We start from the raw sequence: 17,344 nt of genomic DNA, 5'->3' as shown, positions 1-17,344 counted from the left end.
TGCAAAGTAATGTCTTTTTGAGGCAGTAGCAGTTATACTCTGCAATTATATTTGTGAATTTCTTAAAAGAATTCTTTGTACTCTGTAATGCAGATGCAGGTGTAATCAGTCTTCACTAAAGACCTCTCCATTTACTGCTGGATGGAAAGGAAAATGTGTTCGGTGACAGTCAGTGGAAGTTCATCATTCTGTCGGTCTACCTAACACTGATCTTTGAAGCCATCAATAGTGATGGCATGCTATAATAACATTAAAACAAAATCTGACATACCCTCCTTCTTGAATGCAGAAGGATGGCACAATGTCATTGTAAGTATGATCCTTATAAAGGACAGGTGAATGTCTTTTCAGCCTTCAATGCAATAATAAAATCGCCAGAGAAAGCCTTTTTAACTGGTGATGATTTCGTTCAGCATCATATACACATCACACAAATACTATTGGTCATAATCTTAATGGAGATTGTTATGTTATGCAACAGTGGTGGCAAAACAAAGAAGAAAATATTGGCAGAAAGCGGGTTAAAAAATCTTCAAAGTGCAAGAAAAGACTTGCCATTCCAATCAATTATTTATTTCATTATTCACTACAGAACACAACACAACAGAATGTTTTGACATAACAGTAGTAACAGTGGGTAGGGGTGGCAGTTATTTAAAAAGGGGAGGCCTCCTGCAAATTGCATACTATATGGCGCACCAAAAGCATTTTTTCAAAAGAAAAAATAGTTACAAAAAATTCCATATGGCATGCAAACCCCAGTGCTGAAGAGGATTGTTTCTGACTCGGCCAACAAAAGTTTTCTATTAAACAACTGTTACATTTTTATTTGGTTATATCTATAATTACAATACCTTCATCGGCTTCATCCCAATTATTTTCAGGGAGAAAAATGGAAGTACTACCTAGGCCGGGCTTACATCCCCCACCAGCCAAAAAAAAAGTAACATAAAGGGAGCCGTAACCATCGGCCAATAGGTCAAGGGAGCCGCGCCTTGAAAATGTTTGGGAACCACTGCCCTATACCATCACCGCCCTCCCAGTTGCTTCCCACCGAGTTGCCAGTGTCCACTCACCCAGGAGGGTGGGCTTTTCCTTCACCCCAGGCACCTCATCCCCTGCCCCAGTCAGCCCTGCTGCCCTCAAGGAGGAGGCTATTGACCACCTGAGAACCATCTCTGTAGGGCAGACAACCATTGTGAATGCCATCCAGGGGCTAGCAACCCAGATGCAGTAATGCAATGCATACCTGGAAGGCCTTCATGGTGCCATGCCTGGCCTACAGAGATCTTTTCAGGCTCTGGCCTCCTCTTTGACGGCAGCCAGTGTCCCTGGTCTTTCCGACCCCCCTCCCACCACCTCTACTCCTTCGAGCACCCCACTCCCTTCCCCCATCCCAAGCACACAGACAGCCATGCACACAGATCAACACACAGGAAGCACATAGAGAAACACAAGCACAACACTTCCCACCACAGGCAAGCACACACCCAACATACCAAAGCACACATAACAACATCCACCTCCCCCACTGTGTCAGCCTCCCCCGCCTCCCTGTCTGTCACCTCACCAAGCACACCCACATGCACTGCACCCTCAGTCACTGCTGCTTCCCCCATTTCTTGCAGTACCACAACAGCTGACATCCAGTCATGCATCCCAGACACCACACCTGCACTCACCATGACTACATTCACATACACTTGCAGGACACTCACCAGACCTGCAGACACCCACACAACATCCATATACACTGGCAGACTGTCTTCTCCCACTGTGCCCACCCCCCCTCCCAAAACACTCAAACGCTCACACTTATCCACACCACACACATCCACCATACATAAGCAGACTAAACCACCTGCATCCACGTCCAGCACACCTACACCTCATACCACCACTCCCTCAACCTCCACTCCCAGACCTGGCACCAAAACCCTTCCAACTGCACCTAAGAAGCTTTTCCTCTCCCGTGTTGACCTGTTTGAACCCACTGGCCCACCCCGTCTTGTCCCTAAATGTTCTGATGCCCTAGCCCAGTCCACTCCTTTCTCGTCAAAGTCCACCCCAGTCTGCCCTTCCCATTCCTGTGCCCTTTCTTCAGGGAGGAAGAAGCCCCATGTTGCCCCAAGTCCCTCTGCCACCCCCGGTCCAGGCCCACTCCCCCTCCTTCCTAGGGCAAGCCCAAACCCTCTCCACCTCCTAAACCTAAGTCCAAGACCCCCCTTCAAGACCTGACTCGCCACCCCCAGCCCCTGTTCCCTGAGGTCCCTTCTCAGTGGAGTTTCCTTTACCATCGTAGGAGTCAAGTGTAGCCTATATTTGCCCTTACAGGACTTGTTTATGGACTGGCTTATGGCCTTGTTTGGACATTAATAATTATTTGTTTACAATAAATTTTAGTGCCCAGCAGACATGTTGGTGCAATATTGAGCCGTTGTGCACCCTTTCACTGTGGGGGTGTGGTGTGCACAGGTGTGTGCATTGGTGCAGATATTTGTTGGCTTGTGAATAGTAAAGCACACTGTTCCACAAGATCAGAAAATGAAAAGAAACACAACTAATCTACAAGGAAACAAAAATAATCAGGAGCAGAATAGCCCTCACACATCCAATAGGATGTCAAGCTTCATCACTGGGCAAGCTCCTCATCAGACCGGCACTGCAATGTCTGATGGGCCTCGCCTTTCAGAGAAGGAGGTAGCACTTAGCTGGGGATTATACTCCCAATGGTGAGTGTGCGAGCACAGCGGTCATTTAACATTAGCTATATGTCACCACTAATCACTTTTCGAAACACAGCTTGTTTATTAGCATATGTACTATTGATTTTTATATTCTACAGAGCGACTTGCTGACTAAGACTGACGTTGACGAGCAGTTGGTATGAGTAAGTGACCAGTTATTATCTACTCCACTGTATCCTAATTGGGTCTGGGCAATTTTATTAGGAGAAGTTGTGTTTTTGGTCCAGAAGAAGTGTCACTGGATCCTTCGTGGCCACTTAGACGCGAAACATGTCGACCTAGTATTATAGGAATTTGGAGAGTATTCATCTTCCTTACATATATTGAGTGTGAGTGCGGCTGAGCATTACCTCTATAAGCACTCCCCACCTCTTTTTTTAACCTTGGCCTGGACCATCTTCTGAATTATTAAATGTGATGGTCATGGTTCAGAGCCAATTTTATGTTTCACTTTCTTTTCTCTCCTGTACACATCTATAGTCTGTGTCTATTACGGGCACACTCACCATTGGGAGTATAATACCCAGCTAAGTGCTAACTCCTCCTCTGAAAGGGGTGGCCCATCAGACATTGCAGTGCCGGTCTGATGAGGAGCTTGCCCAGAGATGAAGCTTGACATCCTATTGGATGTGTGAGGGCTGTTCTGCTCCTGACTATTTTCGTTTCCTTGTAGATCAGTTGTGTTTCTTTTCATTTTCTGATCTTGTGGAACAATGTACTTTACTATTCACTATGAGTTATACTAGGGAGAGTGTACACTGGACCATTAATCTCCCCGTTCCCTCCTTCCTTATTTATATATTTGTTGGCTTGTGTCTGGTAAGTACATCTTGTTATGGTATGTATGGCTTGGAATGGTGGGAGGGGTTGGGAGTGCGTTGCAGTGTGGGTGGGGTGGGTGGGTGTGTAACTGTGCCCTTTCTTCTCATGTGTACTAGACTGAAGTACTTACGGTCATCGTCTTCGTCATCGGTCACGGTCCTGGAGAAATATGGCAAGGAGAAGCACTGTGATTATTTCCAACTCTCGCTCCATGTCTGCGCCGGTGTGTTCTTTGTGCCTCGGGTGAGTGTTTCCCTTTATATGTATTGTTTCCGCCATGCTTTGCCTGGAGGTGGTTCCCGCTCTGGAACTGATGGCGGTGTGGTGTTTCATAATTTGGTGGGCGGGTATGGCCTTTCCCCCGGCCTGTGGGTGACCTCCTCCGTCGTCTGTGGGACCACGGTGGGTGGATGGCCTGCTGCTTGTTTCTCATGTGCATCATTATTTGGTAGTTACCGCCACCGCCGGCGGTGCTGTATTTCCCACCATGTTCATAATGACCACCTCTGTGTCTGTTATATTCATAGTTTAACCAGTATTTTGTTTCCTCTTTTGACAATGCTAAGGAAGAACTTACATCAGAGTTTGTTTTTGGTACAGGAATCATCCTTTCAGTTCCCTTATATAATTGAGCCATGGAATCTTAAAAGCAAAGTCAAGCGATCAAATATAAGTGCCCCGTTAAAATGAGTCTCACTTCTCATCCATATTGAGTGCTAAAGCTGCACAGGTCGCATCTTAATCACATCCTCAACACAGAAAACCCCTGATTCAGTGTGAGACATAAAAGAGAAGATACTGTAAGAGTCCACGAGTATTCTTCTAACAAAATAATTCATTTTTTGCAGTTGCTGGCAGAAAGTATATCTCCTGACTCCTGTGTCAAACGTAACTGTGGAAATGTATTTACTATTATAAATGGTCATCGTTTACATAATTGGTTGGTAACCCCTTTTTTTGGCAACGTGGAACACAACCTCAGTGGCCTTAATACATTTTTGTTCTTTTAACCTTTTAATGTGCCCCTAATTGCCAAGGTTATCACACTGGATCACTAGGAAACAGTATTAATTCTTGGCATATCTACTCCTTTGATTGAGAAGCAGTAGATCTTTGGCCTACCCTTACCACTCTGTAGAGTCAAATTGTATCATGAAATTCTCTTAAATACACTCACAAACAATACACACAGCCCATAGAAGTCAGGGCTCTAGTGTTTCATAGGCAGGTCCCAGAGTCCTACTCCCCTTAACCTACTGGTAGTGGTTATCCCCCATTCATTATAGGCGACATTCAAGATTGATCCCCACTAGTAGTCCGAGTCTCAGGAGACCCACTCTTGATTATAGTCAAAAGTGTTCCAGTTCTGCAGCGCAATCTGACAAGCAAGATTCCCTAGGGCCACGTGGGCCGAAAATCAGATTTGCCCGAACCAGCAGAATCCGAGCGACTGAAGTTTCTGCGTGCACCTCCTTCACAGGTGCTCAAGCTACAGCAGCTGCCTCTGATAAGTTTTTCACACACAGCCCAGAAGGACTGCGGTCAAGTGTCCTTGAGTTCTTTAAAGGCAGTCTTGCAGCTGCCGGGGGATTTGGATGCCTGGTATGTTTCTTGGGCCCCTTCACATGGATAGGGAGGAGGTGTGAAGATCCTGATGCCAATCCTTAGTTGTGACTTGGGGCCGTTCGGTCACCCCTGAGGCCTCCTTTCTGCATCATTGTGGTCTCAACCAGATCATGCTTTTTGCTTTGTCCCTGTGGCCGCCCATGGCATACAGGGTCACTGTTTCTTCGGGAAGCAGTTTGTTACAGCCGGAGCAAATCCATATATAATAGCCCCACAACACGGAAGGGGAGTGACTTCAGGTTCACAACAGAATGTCAGCCACAGTGATGGTGTAGCAAAAGGGTAGCCCAGGGTTTCAGCCCTACTCTTTATCATTCTCTTATCAGCCCCTTCTCCTTCTTAAGATGTGTCCAGGCCCCTTCCCTGTGACTTTTCTCTGAATCAAGGAACACCTTTTGAAGTGTACGAACAGCATGGCTCTCCCTTCCTCCAGTGTGTCTCACCCATCTTCCAGGAATGCAGTAATACACACATCTTCCTGGGGGATTCCTCTACCTCCTCTCCTCATGTTCCTTCAGTCAACCCTAGGTCTCTCAAACTGGAACTCAGAGTCTTCCATGTACTGCACCATTCACAGGCAAACATACACCCAGCCACATGTATATAATATACACACACTGCCCACCTCTGCATTATATCTATATTGTACCATTCAAAGGCGCAAATACACCCAGCACATTATACCACACACACTGCACAGCACTACACACCAACCTGATGTTGGCCAAGGCTGAGTTAAGCACACTGCAACATAACTTTAAATAAGTGAGCCTGCAGACCTCACTCAAGTGACACAGGTAAAAAGGACCTGTTTAGTCCTACTGATCAGTTCACATTATGCAACTAGCATAGTGCATGTGCTTATTAACTCCTGGCAAAGGCAGTAGCCTTTCACCACTATGAAGGTAGTACTTTGGGTGCCCCTCTCGGGTCCAAAAAGACTGCAACCCTCGATACAGCCTGTAGGGAAGTCACTCTTTTTGGAATGGATACTCCCCTTTTTGCCTGTTGTCAGTGTGATTAGACTGTTTTCACTGGGACCTCAGTTACTGTGCTCTCTCCTCTAAATTTGGTTGCCATGGTACCCTTTACGCCCCACAATTGGCATACTTGTGTACCACTGTAAGTCCCTAGTATATGGGTCTTAGGTACCCAGGGCATTCGTACACTAAGGGTCCCCCATACACTGCAGCATGTATTATGCCACCCATGGGAGCCCATGCAAACTGTGTATGCGGGCCTGCCATTTGCAGCCTGCATGAAAAGGTGCATGCACCCTTTCACTGCTAGTCACCCCAAAGGTAGGCCCTTCCAGCCCTTAGGGCAGGGTGCAGGTCCCTGTGTGTATGGGCATCCCTGCAAGAGCAAAGGTGCCACTACAAACTCCAGTTCCAATTCCCTGGACTTTGCAAGTGCGGGGAAGTCATTTTAGCTATGTACTGCGATAGGTCACTACCTATGGTCCAGATACATAATGTTAACTTTGAACCTAGGCATGTTTGGTATCAAACATGTCAGAATCATACTCCAATACTGATGCCAGTATAGGTGGCATGATTCCATGCACTTTGGGGGCTCCTTATAGAACCCCCCCAGTATTGTTTCTACCAGTCTTTCAGTGTCTGCGAGCAGCCAACGCTGCTGCAGCCTCCCAGACAGGGTTCTGCCTTCCTGCTGGTTGACCAGCTCATGCAGGGAAAGACAGAACAAAGGATTTCCTGTGGGTTAGGGGTGCAACCTCCTCTCCCTTGGATATATGTGTTACAAAGCTGGGGAGGGGTAGCCTTCCCACGCCACCGGCTTACTTTGAAGGCACATTTGGTGCCCTCCTTGCATAATCCGGTTTGCACCAGTCCAGGGACCCTGGGTCCCTGCTCTGGCGTGAAACAACACAAAGGAAAGGGGAGTGACCACTCCCCTACCACCGCAGGCGTGGTGTTAAGAGCTCCTCCAAGTGGCCACTTGATTTTGCCATCTTGAAACCAAGGTGGGCAGAGGCCCCTGGGAGCATCTGAGTGGTCAGGTTAGTCAGATGACGTCAGTGGCTCCCTCTGATAGGCAGTCATCTTGCAAAGTGACCAAGCCCCTTTTTGGGCTATTTAGGGACTCTCTTGTAGGTGGACCCCCAGACTCGACGTGCAGGACTCCTCTGCCATGACATTTTCTACTCCGGGCCTCCTGAACCGCTACTGGACTTCACAGGAACCAAACAAGACTGCAACACCAAGACGACCTCTCCCTACATTGTTTCCGAGGCTTCTATCAGCACTTTGCAATATTTCCATGGCTGTGCATCCCCTGGGATCAGCAAGACTTCAGCTGCACTAAAGAAGCAAGAAGGAATTTCCCTTGGAGCATCTGCAGGCACCTAAGGCAACGATGTCCGGCTGCAGAGATCTGGTGTTCTCTGGATCTGCGAAGATTCTTAAACACAGGTAGTAGTTCTGAGGGGCCCTTTGGGTCCTCTTTGCCTTCTATCCAACTTAGGAGATGGTGAGCCCTTGCGTCTTTCTCCAGGACGGAATCCATGTGCATTGGACTGTTGCAGCAACCAAGGCTTGTTGATTCCTGCTCAGAGGGATCATCAGGCTCCAAGTAGCCCCGGCCCCCAGCACGCTACCTCTGCAAGGACAGTCTCCTCTCTGCTGCTGCAGCCATGTGGGACTTCTCTTCAGGTGTGCTGCCTGGACCTTACTGCGACTTACCGTGCCTGCTGCCAGTGGGTTGCTCGAGGGGGCTCCAACTGCTTCTGCTGGCTCTCCTGTCTTCTGAGGGTCTGCCCGGACTGCCTGCCAACGGTCGAGCTCCAGGACCTTGCTGGTCCTCTCCAGCCCTGCAAATCTTTTCCAGCTCCAACTTGCATTTGCTTGTGCTTGTTGGTGGTCCTCCAGACCACAGACCCGTCTGCAATCCGGCGACCATCGAGGGATAGCTCTTAGATGACTTCAGGCACTCCTCTGCAACTCCTGGACTCCACAGCTGGCCTTCACCCATCACTGTCGTCCCAGATGTTCACCCACAGAAGGGTGGGCATTGCCCCCTGCCCCACCTGGGCACTCCTGCGTGGATTGGACTCTTATTTTACAGGTCCTCTTCATCTGGAATCCACCATTGGTTTCCACCGGTCTGGTCCTGTTCTTGCATTACTCCAATTTTAAGTCCCCATGTTAGCCTACACAGCCTACGTCACAACACATACACATAATCGGAGTTTATGTCAAAGCCCAGCTCACCTGAGTTCTTGTTCAGTTCTGATGGAGGTTGAAGACAATCCGACCCCACCCTGAAACTGCTTGTTCCAGCACACTAGTTTTTAAAACAGTGCACTAAGAACAGAAGCTCAAGGGAAGGGGGGAAGTGGATAAAATAAAAAAGAGAGACAACACCGTTCTTGCGTTTCCACTGTTGAAGTGCTGCACAAATCTGCGGCCCTTTCTGACTTCTGTAGAAACTGGTGCCTAATGAAACATAAACAAAGAACAGATAAGTGCAACCTATTCCTAAATGGGTTCCGGACTATCCCTTTATTTATTAGAAATTCTCTTCTAAAAGTACCTCTTGGATCCTGGTCTCTAGTTTCCAGGTTTGGAATATGCTACTGCTCTGGGATGTGTTTTCTATTACTGTAAAGCTTCTAAAACATTAAACAAATACCGTTATCAGAATTACCAATATCAAACATTCATCATCATATAACTAAAGCCTAAATTCCCAATAGCAGACTCACTTTTCCCATATTTCCAGAATCTTTTATAAAACAAATACTGTACTTTTACATCAAAATACAGCATGTAATTTGTGCATGTCCTTGATTTACTGTTTGCCTTGCTGTTAATGGTTTCCACTGTTCGATTCTTAAAAGTTCCATGAGAAAAAACAATATTTGCTTCACAAAGTTCTGCAAAATATTCTTGTAACAAAGAGTTTGAATCACAATGTTCGTGGAAGGTATTTCGTTTCGAATTGTCTATACACGAATCCAGAAATTGTTGTCAAAGTTCTTTCAGGTAGTAAAAAGTTTTGCACTTACTTGTTGCTGGCAAGAGATACTGATCAGTCTAACCTTTTCTTCTTTCTCTTTTGCAGGTTACTCATAGGAGAGAGGCTGAAGCAAGGAGGAACCGGAAACCGGAAGAAGGAAGAGCCAGAAGCTGCGCCAATTGAAGTCAATGAAAGTCTGTAAAGAGCAGGAGTGCCAGCGCCGAGGGATCTGTTCTCAGGTAAGCGGGAGGTAGACGAGCACAAGCACTGGGTGAGGCTCGGGGGATGCCTTTTATAGACAGGGCTGGGTGTGGTTTGAAGGGCTGGGTGTGGTCCTCACATGCTGCACATGTTCTTGGAAGGTGTGCAAAGCTGGGTGTGGTCCTCACATGCTGCACATGTTCTTGAAAGGTGTGCAGAGTTTCAGTTATTATGCAAATGAGTTGGATTAACACATGGCCTAGGGAGGAGTGTTTTAAAGAAGCCTTGATAAAAGCAAGGCCCAATGTGTAAACAAAACAGCACATTAAACAACATACACAGAAGCCAAGGGGGGGGGGAAGGTGAGATAACAAGAAAGGCTTTCAATAGTAAGTTTAAAAGGGAGCTATTACAGAACCCACTAGTGCAGTGAGAGGGGACATGCTCTTTGCTGTGTACAAACCCTAACAGTTTACCCAGAACAACAAAAATCACCAATAGGGATCCAGACATCATTACAGTTGGGACACTTAGGGCAGGGGTGCACTTCTATCACTATGAAAGATACTTTTCTGTCCCAACGCCATCATATCTTATAGCTTCATTAAAGTTCTCACAGTGACTGGGCAAACAGACTGAAAAAGAGGCAGTAGCTGCTGAAATGCAATGTCCTCTGCTGGTTGGGGTGTGCTTGTGATAGCATTTTAGACTGAGCCGAATATAGACTGGATCTTTTGGGGTTGCCAGTGGGCTTTCTTGACGTTTATGGTGAACCCTGGGTTGTGGAGTAGTGATACAGCTATCTGTGAGTGTGCTAGGCATTGTCTACTGCTGCTCTTGATTAATCAGTCATTGCGGTGTCTATAGACATTAATGCTGCCTCTGCATAGGTCTGCGGCCACTACTCCCAGGAACTTTGCTATCACCCTAGAAGTGGCAGTGACTCCAAATGTACTATGAATTGGTGGTGTTGTTCACTAACCATAAACTGAAAGTACTGGTGATAGTCAGGGTGGGTGGGGATATGGAAGTATGCGTCCTTGAGATCTAGTTCTGTCAAAGCCCATTTGGTGGAGCAGGGAGATTATAGCCTGCAGGGTTGCCATATGAAAGTGCACTGGCAGGATCCACTGGTATAACTGCCTTAGGTCTAAAATTGGCCGGGGAAGTCACTGTCATTTGGAATCAGGAAGACTAGCAAGTAGCATCTTTGCCTATGGTGGCAAAAGCTGTTTTGTGTACTTCTGGATCAGTGCTTGAACCTCTTCTTCAATGTGTGGGAGGTGGTCTTGGCTGAGGGTGTGGCACCAAGGTGGTATGGGGGGGGGAGGATTCTCAGCAGCAGCCATGTTTATCTACTGTTAAAATCCATTAGTCTGAGGTAATTTTTTCCCAGTGAGGATGGAAATCATTCAGTCTCGGCTCAACAGGTGTTGAGTTACTGGCTGGGGGTGGCAGGAGAATAACGGACTGTGAGCAAATCAGTGTTTGGAAACAGAGGCTACCTTCCCAGAGCTGCCTCCACCCTTGCCTCTGCTGTTATTGTCCCAGTAGCTGCTTTTGTATACCTCTTTGATTGTCAGTGAATCATGAAAGGCCTGCTGTTGGGGCTGGTAGCTTTGCACCTGGTCAGAAATTGCGCTCTTTGTCCTGCCCCTGGGTTTTTGCCTGCACAAAGTCCACCTCCGACTGGCAGACTGCAATGCAACCATGGCATTTGCTATCTTGGTGTCCTTTACCTTTTCCAAAATCTCTTCCACTTGCAGCACAAAGAGATGTTCCTCATCAAATGAAGCGTTGAGGCGCTTCTTGTACATCTGACTTGAACCCTGATATGCTTAGCCGTGGATGACAAGCAGCAAGATGCTGGTATTAACACTATGGGAGGCAGTATCAACAGCATCTAGTATACAATCAATATTTGAACTAGAGATGATGTTTCCCTCAGCCACCGGCTCTTCCTCCCTCTTCCTGCAGGTCTCAGGGAGGCACTGCATGAGTGCCTTCAACCTGTCATTGCTCGATAGCAAATCAACTGAATTGACAATAGGCCAATGGGTGGCTCCTCTGACACCCACATGCTAGCAGTGGCATCAAGGCGTTCACTCTCCTTGTCTGGCGAGGGCAAGGCATCATCTGTGACTTGAGCAGTGCCACACATCTGTGCTGTATGTACTACAAAGGTGTCTGGTGGGACCTGGGAGAAGGTTTGAACTTCTTCTCGATTTGTGGTGTGACTTCCCTCGCTTTGACAGGGTCCTTGAAAATATCTGGGGCTGAATTAAACATGTCCTTGAACATGTGGAGGAACTGAACAGTGAGTTCAGTCATAGAGAAGGTTTCTACTATGAAGTTGTCCTCCTCTGCAGGACATTAATGTCTACTTTATTTGAGTTTCTTCAACAATTAACAACCAGGGCCCGCTAGACACTATCTCAGAGAACATAACGGTAAATCAGAAACACTGAGAATCACTGGACAAGCTAGCATGGGGGAGGGGACACAGTGATGAAAATCAGATAAACTAAATCTAATTATATATTGGATTCAAGGCAAAGGGCCCTTCTGGACATCATCTGGAAGAGGAACTTTTCAATCTCCCTTAAACAAGATTATTACCCAAAATACCTATGTGCAGGATCAAATGATCAAAGAATTGTGAAGGAAATCTGCATTTGGGCACACCTATCTTTCAGGGGTTAAAGTGGAATGTGTGAATCATATATGGTCAGTAGTAACCTACATTTCTTTTAACAGACAGAAAGCCCACTAGAGGGTGATATACATGTGGATTAAGTATATGAATGACATTACAAGACTGACATATGAGGCAAGAAACCATTTATATACAGCCACTAGATGAAAGTTAATAGCGCAACAACTATTACTGATAGGCAGACACTCCAGAGTCTTGATTCACAAGGAAACTTTCCCACAACAGTAGTAGGAAGTGATGGTCGGTTATGCATGTCTGTATCCTGTATTCAAATACTGTTGATGTGGATATTGAAAGTTAGACTAAAATGCTGGATGGTTTATAGTGTTTTTATGAAGTCATGTTATAAACTAGATGTCCCAGATGTGTATAGAGAAAGATATATATGATAAACAATGTATGAATTTGAGCTAGATATCCCAGAAGTCACGAGAGTGAGTCAAGATATATATATATATATATATATATATATAATAATAATGGGCCATATACGTGACCTGTTAAATGCACAGTAAAATGGGAAATGTTCTATTTTCTGAAATGCTGCCTCTCCTTGTTTAATATTTTATTCAGGATCAGGACATCCTTTGATGCCTTGCACTGTACAAAGTAGCAGAGTGTACGAGTAGAACCATGTTGTTCAGAGAACTACACAGGCCTGTTTCCAAACCTGAGGACTTAACCCTGCTCATGAAGCACATACATGCCAACCACGCTACTAAGAGAGTGAACCCCAACCTATGTAGTGGCACTAACACTTACCAGTTGTGTACCCTAAATGACCACTTGAGAGGCAGGAGAATACGAATTTTATTACTCTTTTACACACAGTTCATTACCAGAAGTACTTTGTTGAAACATGAGTTATCCCACACATGATAAGCTTCTACCTTAATCTAATAATTTCTAATTATCTGTTTCCTGAAGTTCCTGTACACCACAAAGTTTTCGTATGTGGAATCTATCTTGAACAGAGCCGTAAGTCCTCACTCTGTAAGATTACTAATGTGCTTTTAATGTAATTTTCAATGGTCTCCAATTCAGTTTATTCATAATTACATTTTGCATGTCGTAGAAAGTGAAGACAAACATCTTCATTGGCAAGCAGTACCATTATGAACTTCCTTATGAATTTTTCTTCAATTTGATATTAGGTCAACATTTAATTTTAAGAGAAATACTTTTAGCAGCTTGTTGTGGTACGTATACATATTTGCTTTAACTATTTATTTTTAGACACAATTGTTTTTCCATTTTGAAAAATGTATACTTTTACAGTTTCTGACACTGCTTTTCGAATTTTCTGTAATCAGTCACTATGAAATCAGCAAAACATCCATTTCCAATATTGAATGGCAATCTCCAGGTGTGGATAGCAATACCTAAATGTGTCTCTTCCGTTCACTTCTGCTTATAGCATCATACGTCATGTCGGGCTACCAAGAGCAATCATTAATCTTCTGCTTTTAATTCTTTGCTTGCCTACAATCTTCTTAGCAACATCAGGCTTTTGTAAGTAAATTTTATGGCAGGACCCGAGGCTCACATTATGCTGTTCTAACCATGCTTTATTCAATAGCAGCAGTCAAGGGAAATGAACAAACTAAAATCCCATGATGCCAGGGAACATAGGCCAAGGGGACAGATAAAAATACAGTATAGTGAACCAATCAGAGACCAGGTGTAAGGTCTTGTACCTAACTTGACTGCAAGCGTGCCCTTTTTCCTTGAGCGAGAAGTAAGATTAAATAGAAAACATTGGAAAAATTGAACATATAATAGCCAAGACTAGAATCTAAGTAAAACTGTCTTGGAGAATGTCTATCCAAAGGAAAAGAGAGGTATCATCCTTTGTCCTAGAAGACATGGAGCAGGACGGTGAAGTCATCTCATAAGTAGGTGATGTTGCAGGCTCTTGGGAGACAATTTCTTCCTATGTGGATGTAGAAGCCGGTCTAGTAGAAACTGTGGGTCAGGAAAAAAAACACAGAATTAGCATTAGTTTGTGAAGGGATAATACTCGTCTCAGTGTCTTTAATAAAATTAAGAATTTCCGTCATAAATTACTAGGAAAATCTACATTTTATGGCAAGACCGGAGGCTCATATTATGCTTGTTTAAAGCATATCAAATACAACAGACGAAGCAGTTACAATAGGTTTACAATAAAAAGTTCTAAACATAGTATCATTAGACCAATCAGCAAATCTCAGAATGTCCTCTAAACGGGAACCTGACCAAAAGATTTTTTAAGCCATAGCACAGCAGGTAGAATGGGCCCCAAAAATGGAAGTGTCAATACTATCTAGGGACATGACCCATTTGGCCCGCCGGGCAGGGGTAAGGGGGGAGACTGGAGCATGGGGTCTTCAAAAAGAGATGAGGGGTTGTGATTGAGAGGACGTTATGAGATGTGTAGTTGCATGGGATTTATAGTTTGCTCAATTCCCTTGACCGCTGCCATTGAATAAAGCACACACCTTTGTGTCTTTAATAAAATGAAGACTTTCCGTCATAAATTAGTAGGAAAATCTACATTGTATTTCTGAATTTAATTTCTTTTTCTCTTCAAATTCAAAGCTGTACAATCATTATTGTACCGGTCGGAATACACATAGAAGCAGAAACAAAGAGAAAATGTACAATAGGAGTTACTTTTATTGGGAAATAACTAGTTCTCAAATTGTACAATTTCAGTTGCTGCTGTATATCAAATTCAGTTTAGTTGTGTTTTCGATCTCACAGATCTTTCTGTGCATATGGGAACTTAATGTTGAGAAGGTGGTCTATGGATCTATGCACTCAAACCTGTGACTTTTAATTTGAATCTGTGCACTTGTTTTTTTCAGTTTGGAGATAGAAATAGGTTATGGGCATTTGTATAAAATTAATGAGTTTGTACAGACCGTTTTAATTGTTTTGACATATGTTTGTTCCATGTCACTGTTTGATACCAGTCTAACAAATACCACGGCAATGCTAATACTAACCGATAATATTTCCTCTTGTATTGCCCATTGTGAATTTCCAGCAATTTACACAATTATCCCGACTCAAGTTCTTTCTTTTGTAAGCCTGTAATAAATCAAAATGTAAAAAATCCAGCAATCATTTTGTCATGGCAAAATATGAATTTCCATAATTTTAACAGTTGTAAACAGTGAATATTTAACAGATTGCGGTTGTTTCATCCGATGTTGCTTGACATACCTCAATATGTATTAAATTACCCTTATGGTTACTTTATTACTAATTCTCTTCAAGATTCTATATTAATCTCATATCAAGAGTTAGTGGGCCCTAAGTACTATATCAACGTGGTGGGACAAAATCTGACACCAAGAAGTTTAAAAGGGTCAAGGGCAAAATTTAAACAGCTGGTTTTTGTGAAGGAACCCTTGCTAGACACTTTTCCTTGGTAATGGTGATAGAATAGTTTCTGCATCCTCAAGGAGACCACCACTGTGGCCAGCAGTTTTGTAAACATGTGAGGAGCTGTCCTCACACCAAGCAGCATTATTTTGTGCTAAAAATATGACTCACTCCTTCGGGCGCCAGTCAAAGCAGGGAAGTGCCTCTGGTCCAGACACATACCAATGTGAAAGTATGAGTCCTTTAAAACCATACAGCACAACCAGTTCCATGCCAAACTGCTGACAGAGCCCATGCCAACGTCGGCACCTCACTGCAGGGGAGAGACTTGTTCAAAATTGAACAGATCCATCATGGGTAAGATACTGCCTCATTTTTTTTTCACAAAAAAGTAGTGTGAATATTAGTATTTCTGCTATTGGAGAACAATGCACAGTCTCTCGGGCCAGCCAGGTGCTCTTTATGTGCACACTGAGGTGTTGGTGGTGTTCACGGTGGGAACAGCTTTAGAGGTTGACTGTTGTGGACCACTGAGAGTAACTAGGAGGCATGAATGATTTAGGTCCTTGGATGGAAATGCAAAGAAAGCTTTCCCCCGAAGCCTAGTGGAGCAACATCAGTCTCCTGAAGTGGGACTTTGGATGACATACTGGTTATGAGCAAGCCGCTGGGACAATTCTGTCTCAGCAATTAATGGGGTGTCAGTGTCACTCTAATCTGTGACATGCTGAATTTTGGCATGGGAAGAAGTGAAGGTGAAGAAAGGGAAAGTGTCAGCTTGAGGATGAAACAAAGTCTATTCTTACAAGGAAAAGAAGGAATTTAGGGTCTGGCCAGAATTTGCTGTTATGGAACTCAACCTATACCTAGTCCTGACATATCTGCTCAAGCTGTTAATTTATCATATAGGACACTTCCCTTGAAATGGCAATTAATTAACTATTCCAGATTCTCCTGCCTCAAGAGCCTGCCACCGAAGTCTATACTGGCATGGTGAGGTTGGCCTTCACAGGCTGTGCGGCAGTGTTTAAGAGTATTTCTACTTATCCATTTCTTGGCCAAGATTGAGCAAGTAACAAGATCAAACTAATACCACAGGTACAGACTGCAGCCAGTGATGGCTACATTGGCACTGCCTTACATCATTGAGAGACCTCTGTACTCAAATATTCGCAGCGTTTAATGTGTTAAAAATAATAATTGCTGGGTTCCAAAGTTCTGCTCAGAAGCCTGTGGCAGGTGCTATCCAATGTCAGGGCTGCTGAATATTAAGGCTGTCTAGGCTGGAGTTCACCTGATGGCTCTTTCATCCACAACCAGCCACTCCCTACCTCTTTATCTCACTCTTGCAGGTTCTTTTTCATCCCTGCTGGTCTCTCTTTGTGACTTCTTTTACACTTGATCCTGAAAATTAGTGCCAGAGAGCCCCATCAGCTCAAATTAAGCACTGAATATTCGCAAAAGTCTTGGTCTCCTTGTCCATGTGGGTAGGCAAGACTTGTATTTAAAGAAGGCCATCATTATCACCCTACACTGAGCCGGACGATTTCCAGTCACAAAGATTAAGTTGTCCTTGAAAGCTGTATGCCTTTTCCAGCTAGACTCTAGGCGCTCGGAATGGCTTGCTAAGAGTTAGGTTTTCTCCAAAACTCATGTGCCCTCTTGAAGACATGGGGCTCCTAGTGTAAAGAAGGATTTGGTGGCAAGCGTAGATGGCCAACAAAGCACAAATGTCCACATTCTGCCACATGAGAGTAAAGGTCTGTATGGACACAACACAGAGTGCCTTTGCCAGGACTGGAAAGTACTTTTTTTTTTTTAAATATTTTTTATTAACATTTTATCATTCAATAAACAGTATTATGTTTACAGCACCATC

This window comes from Pleurodeles waltl, chromosome 1_2 (assembly GCF_031143425.1).
Source record: "Pleurodeles waltl isolate 20211129_DDA chromosome 1_2, aPleWal1.hap1.20221129, whole genome shotgun sequence".
NCBI lineage: Eukaryota > Metazoa > Chordata > Amphibia > Caudata > Salamandridae > Pleurodeles > Pleurodeles waltl.
The sequence above is the reverse complement of the archived record's forward strand: the minus strand, read 5'-3'. Positions refer to the sequence as shown.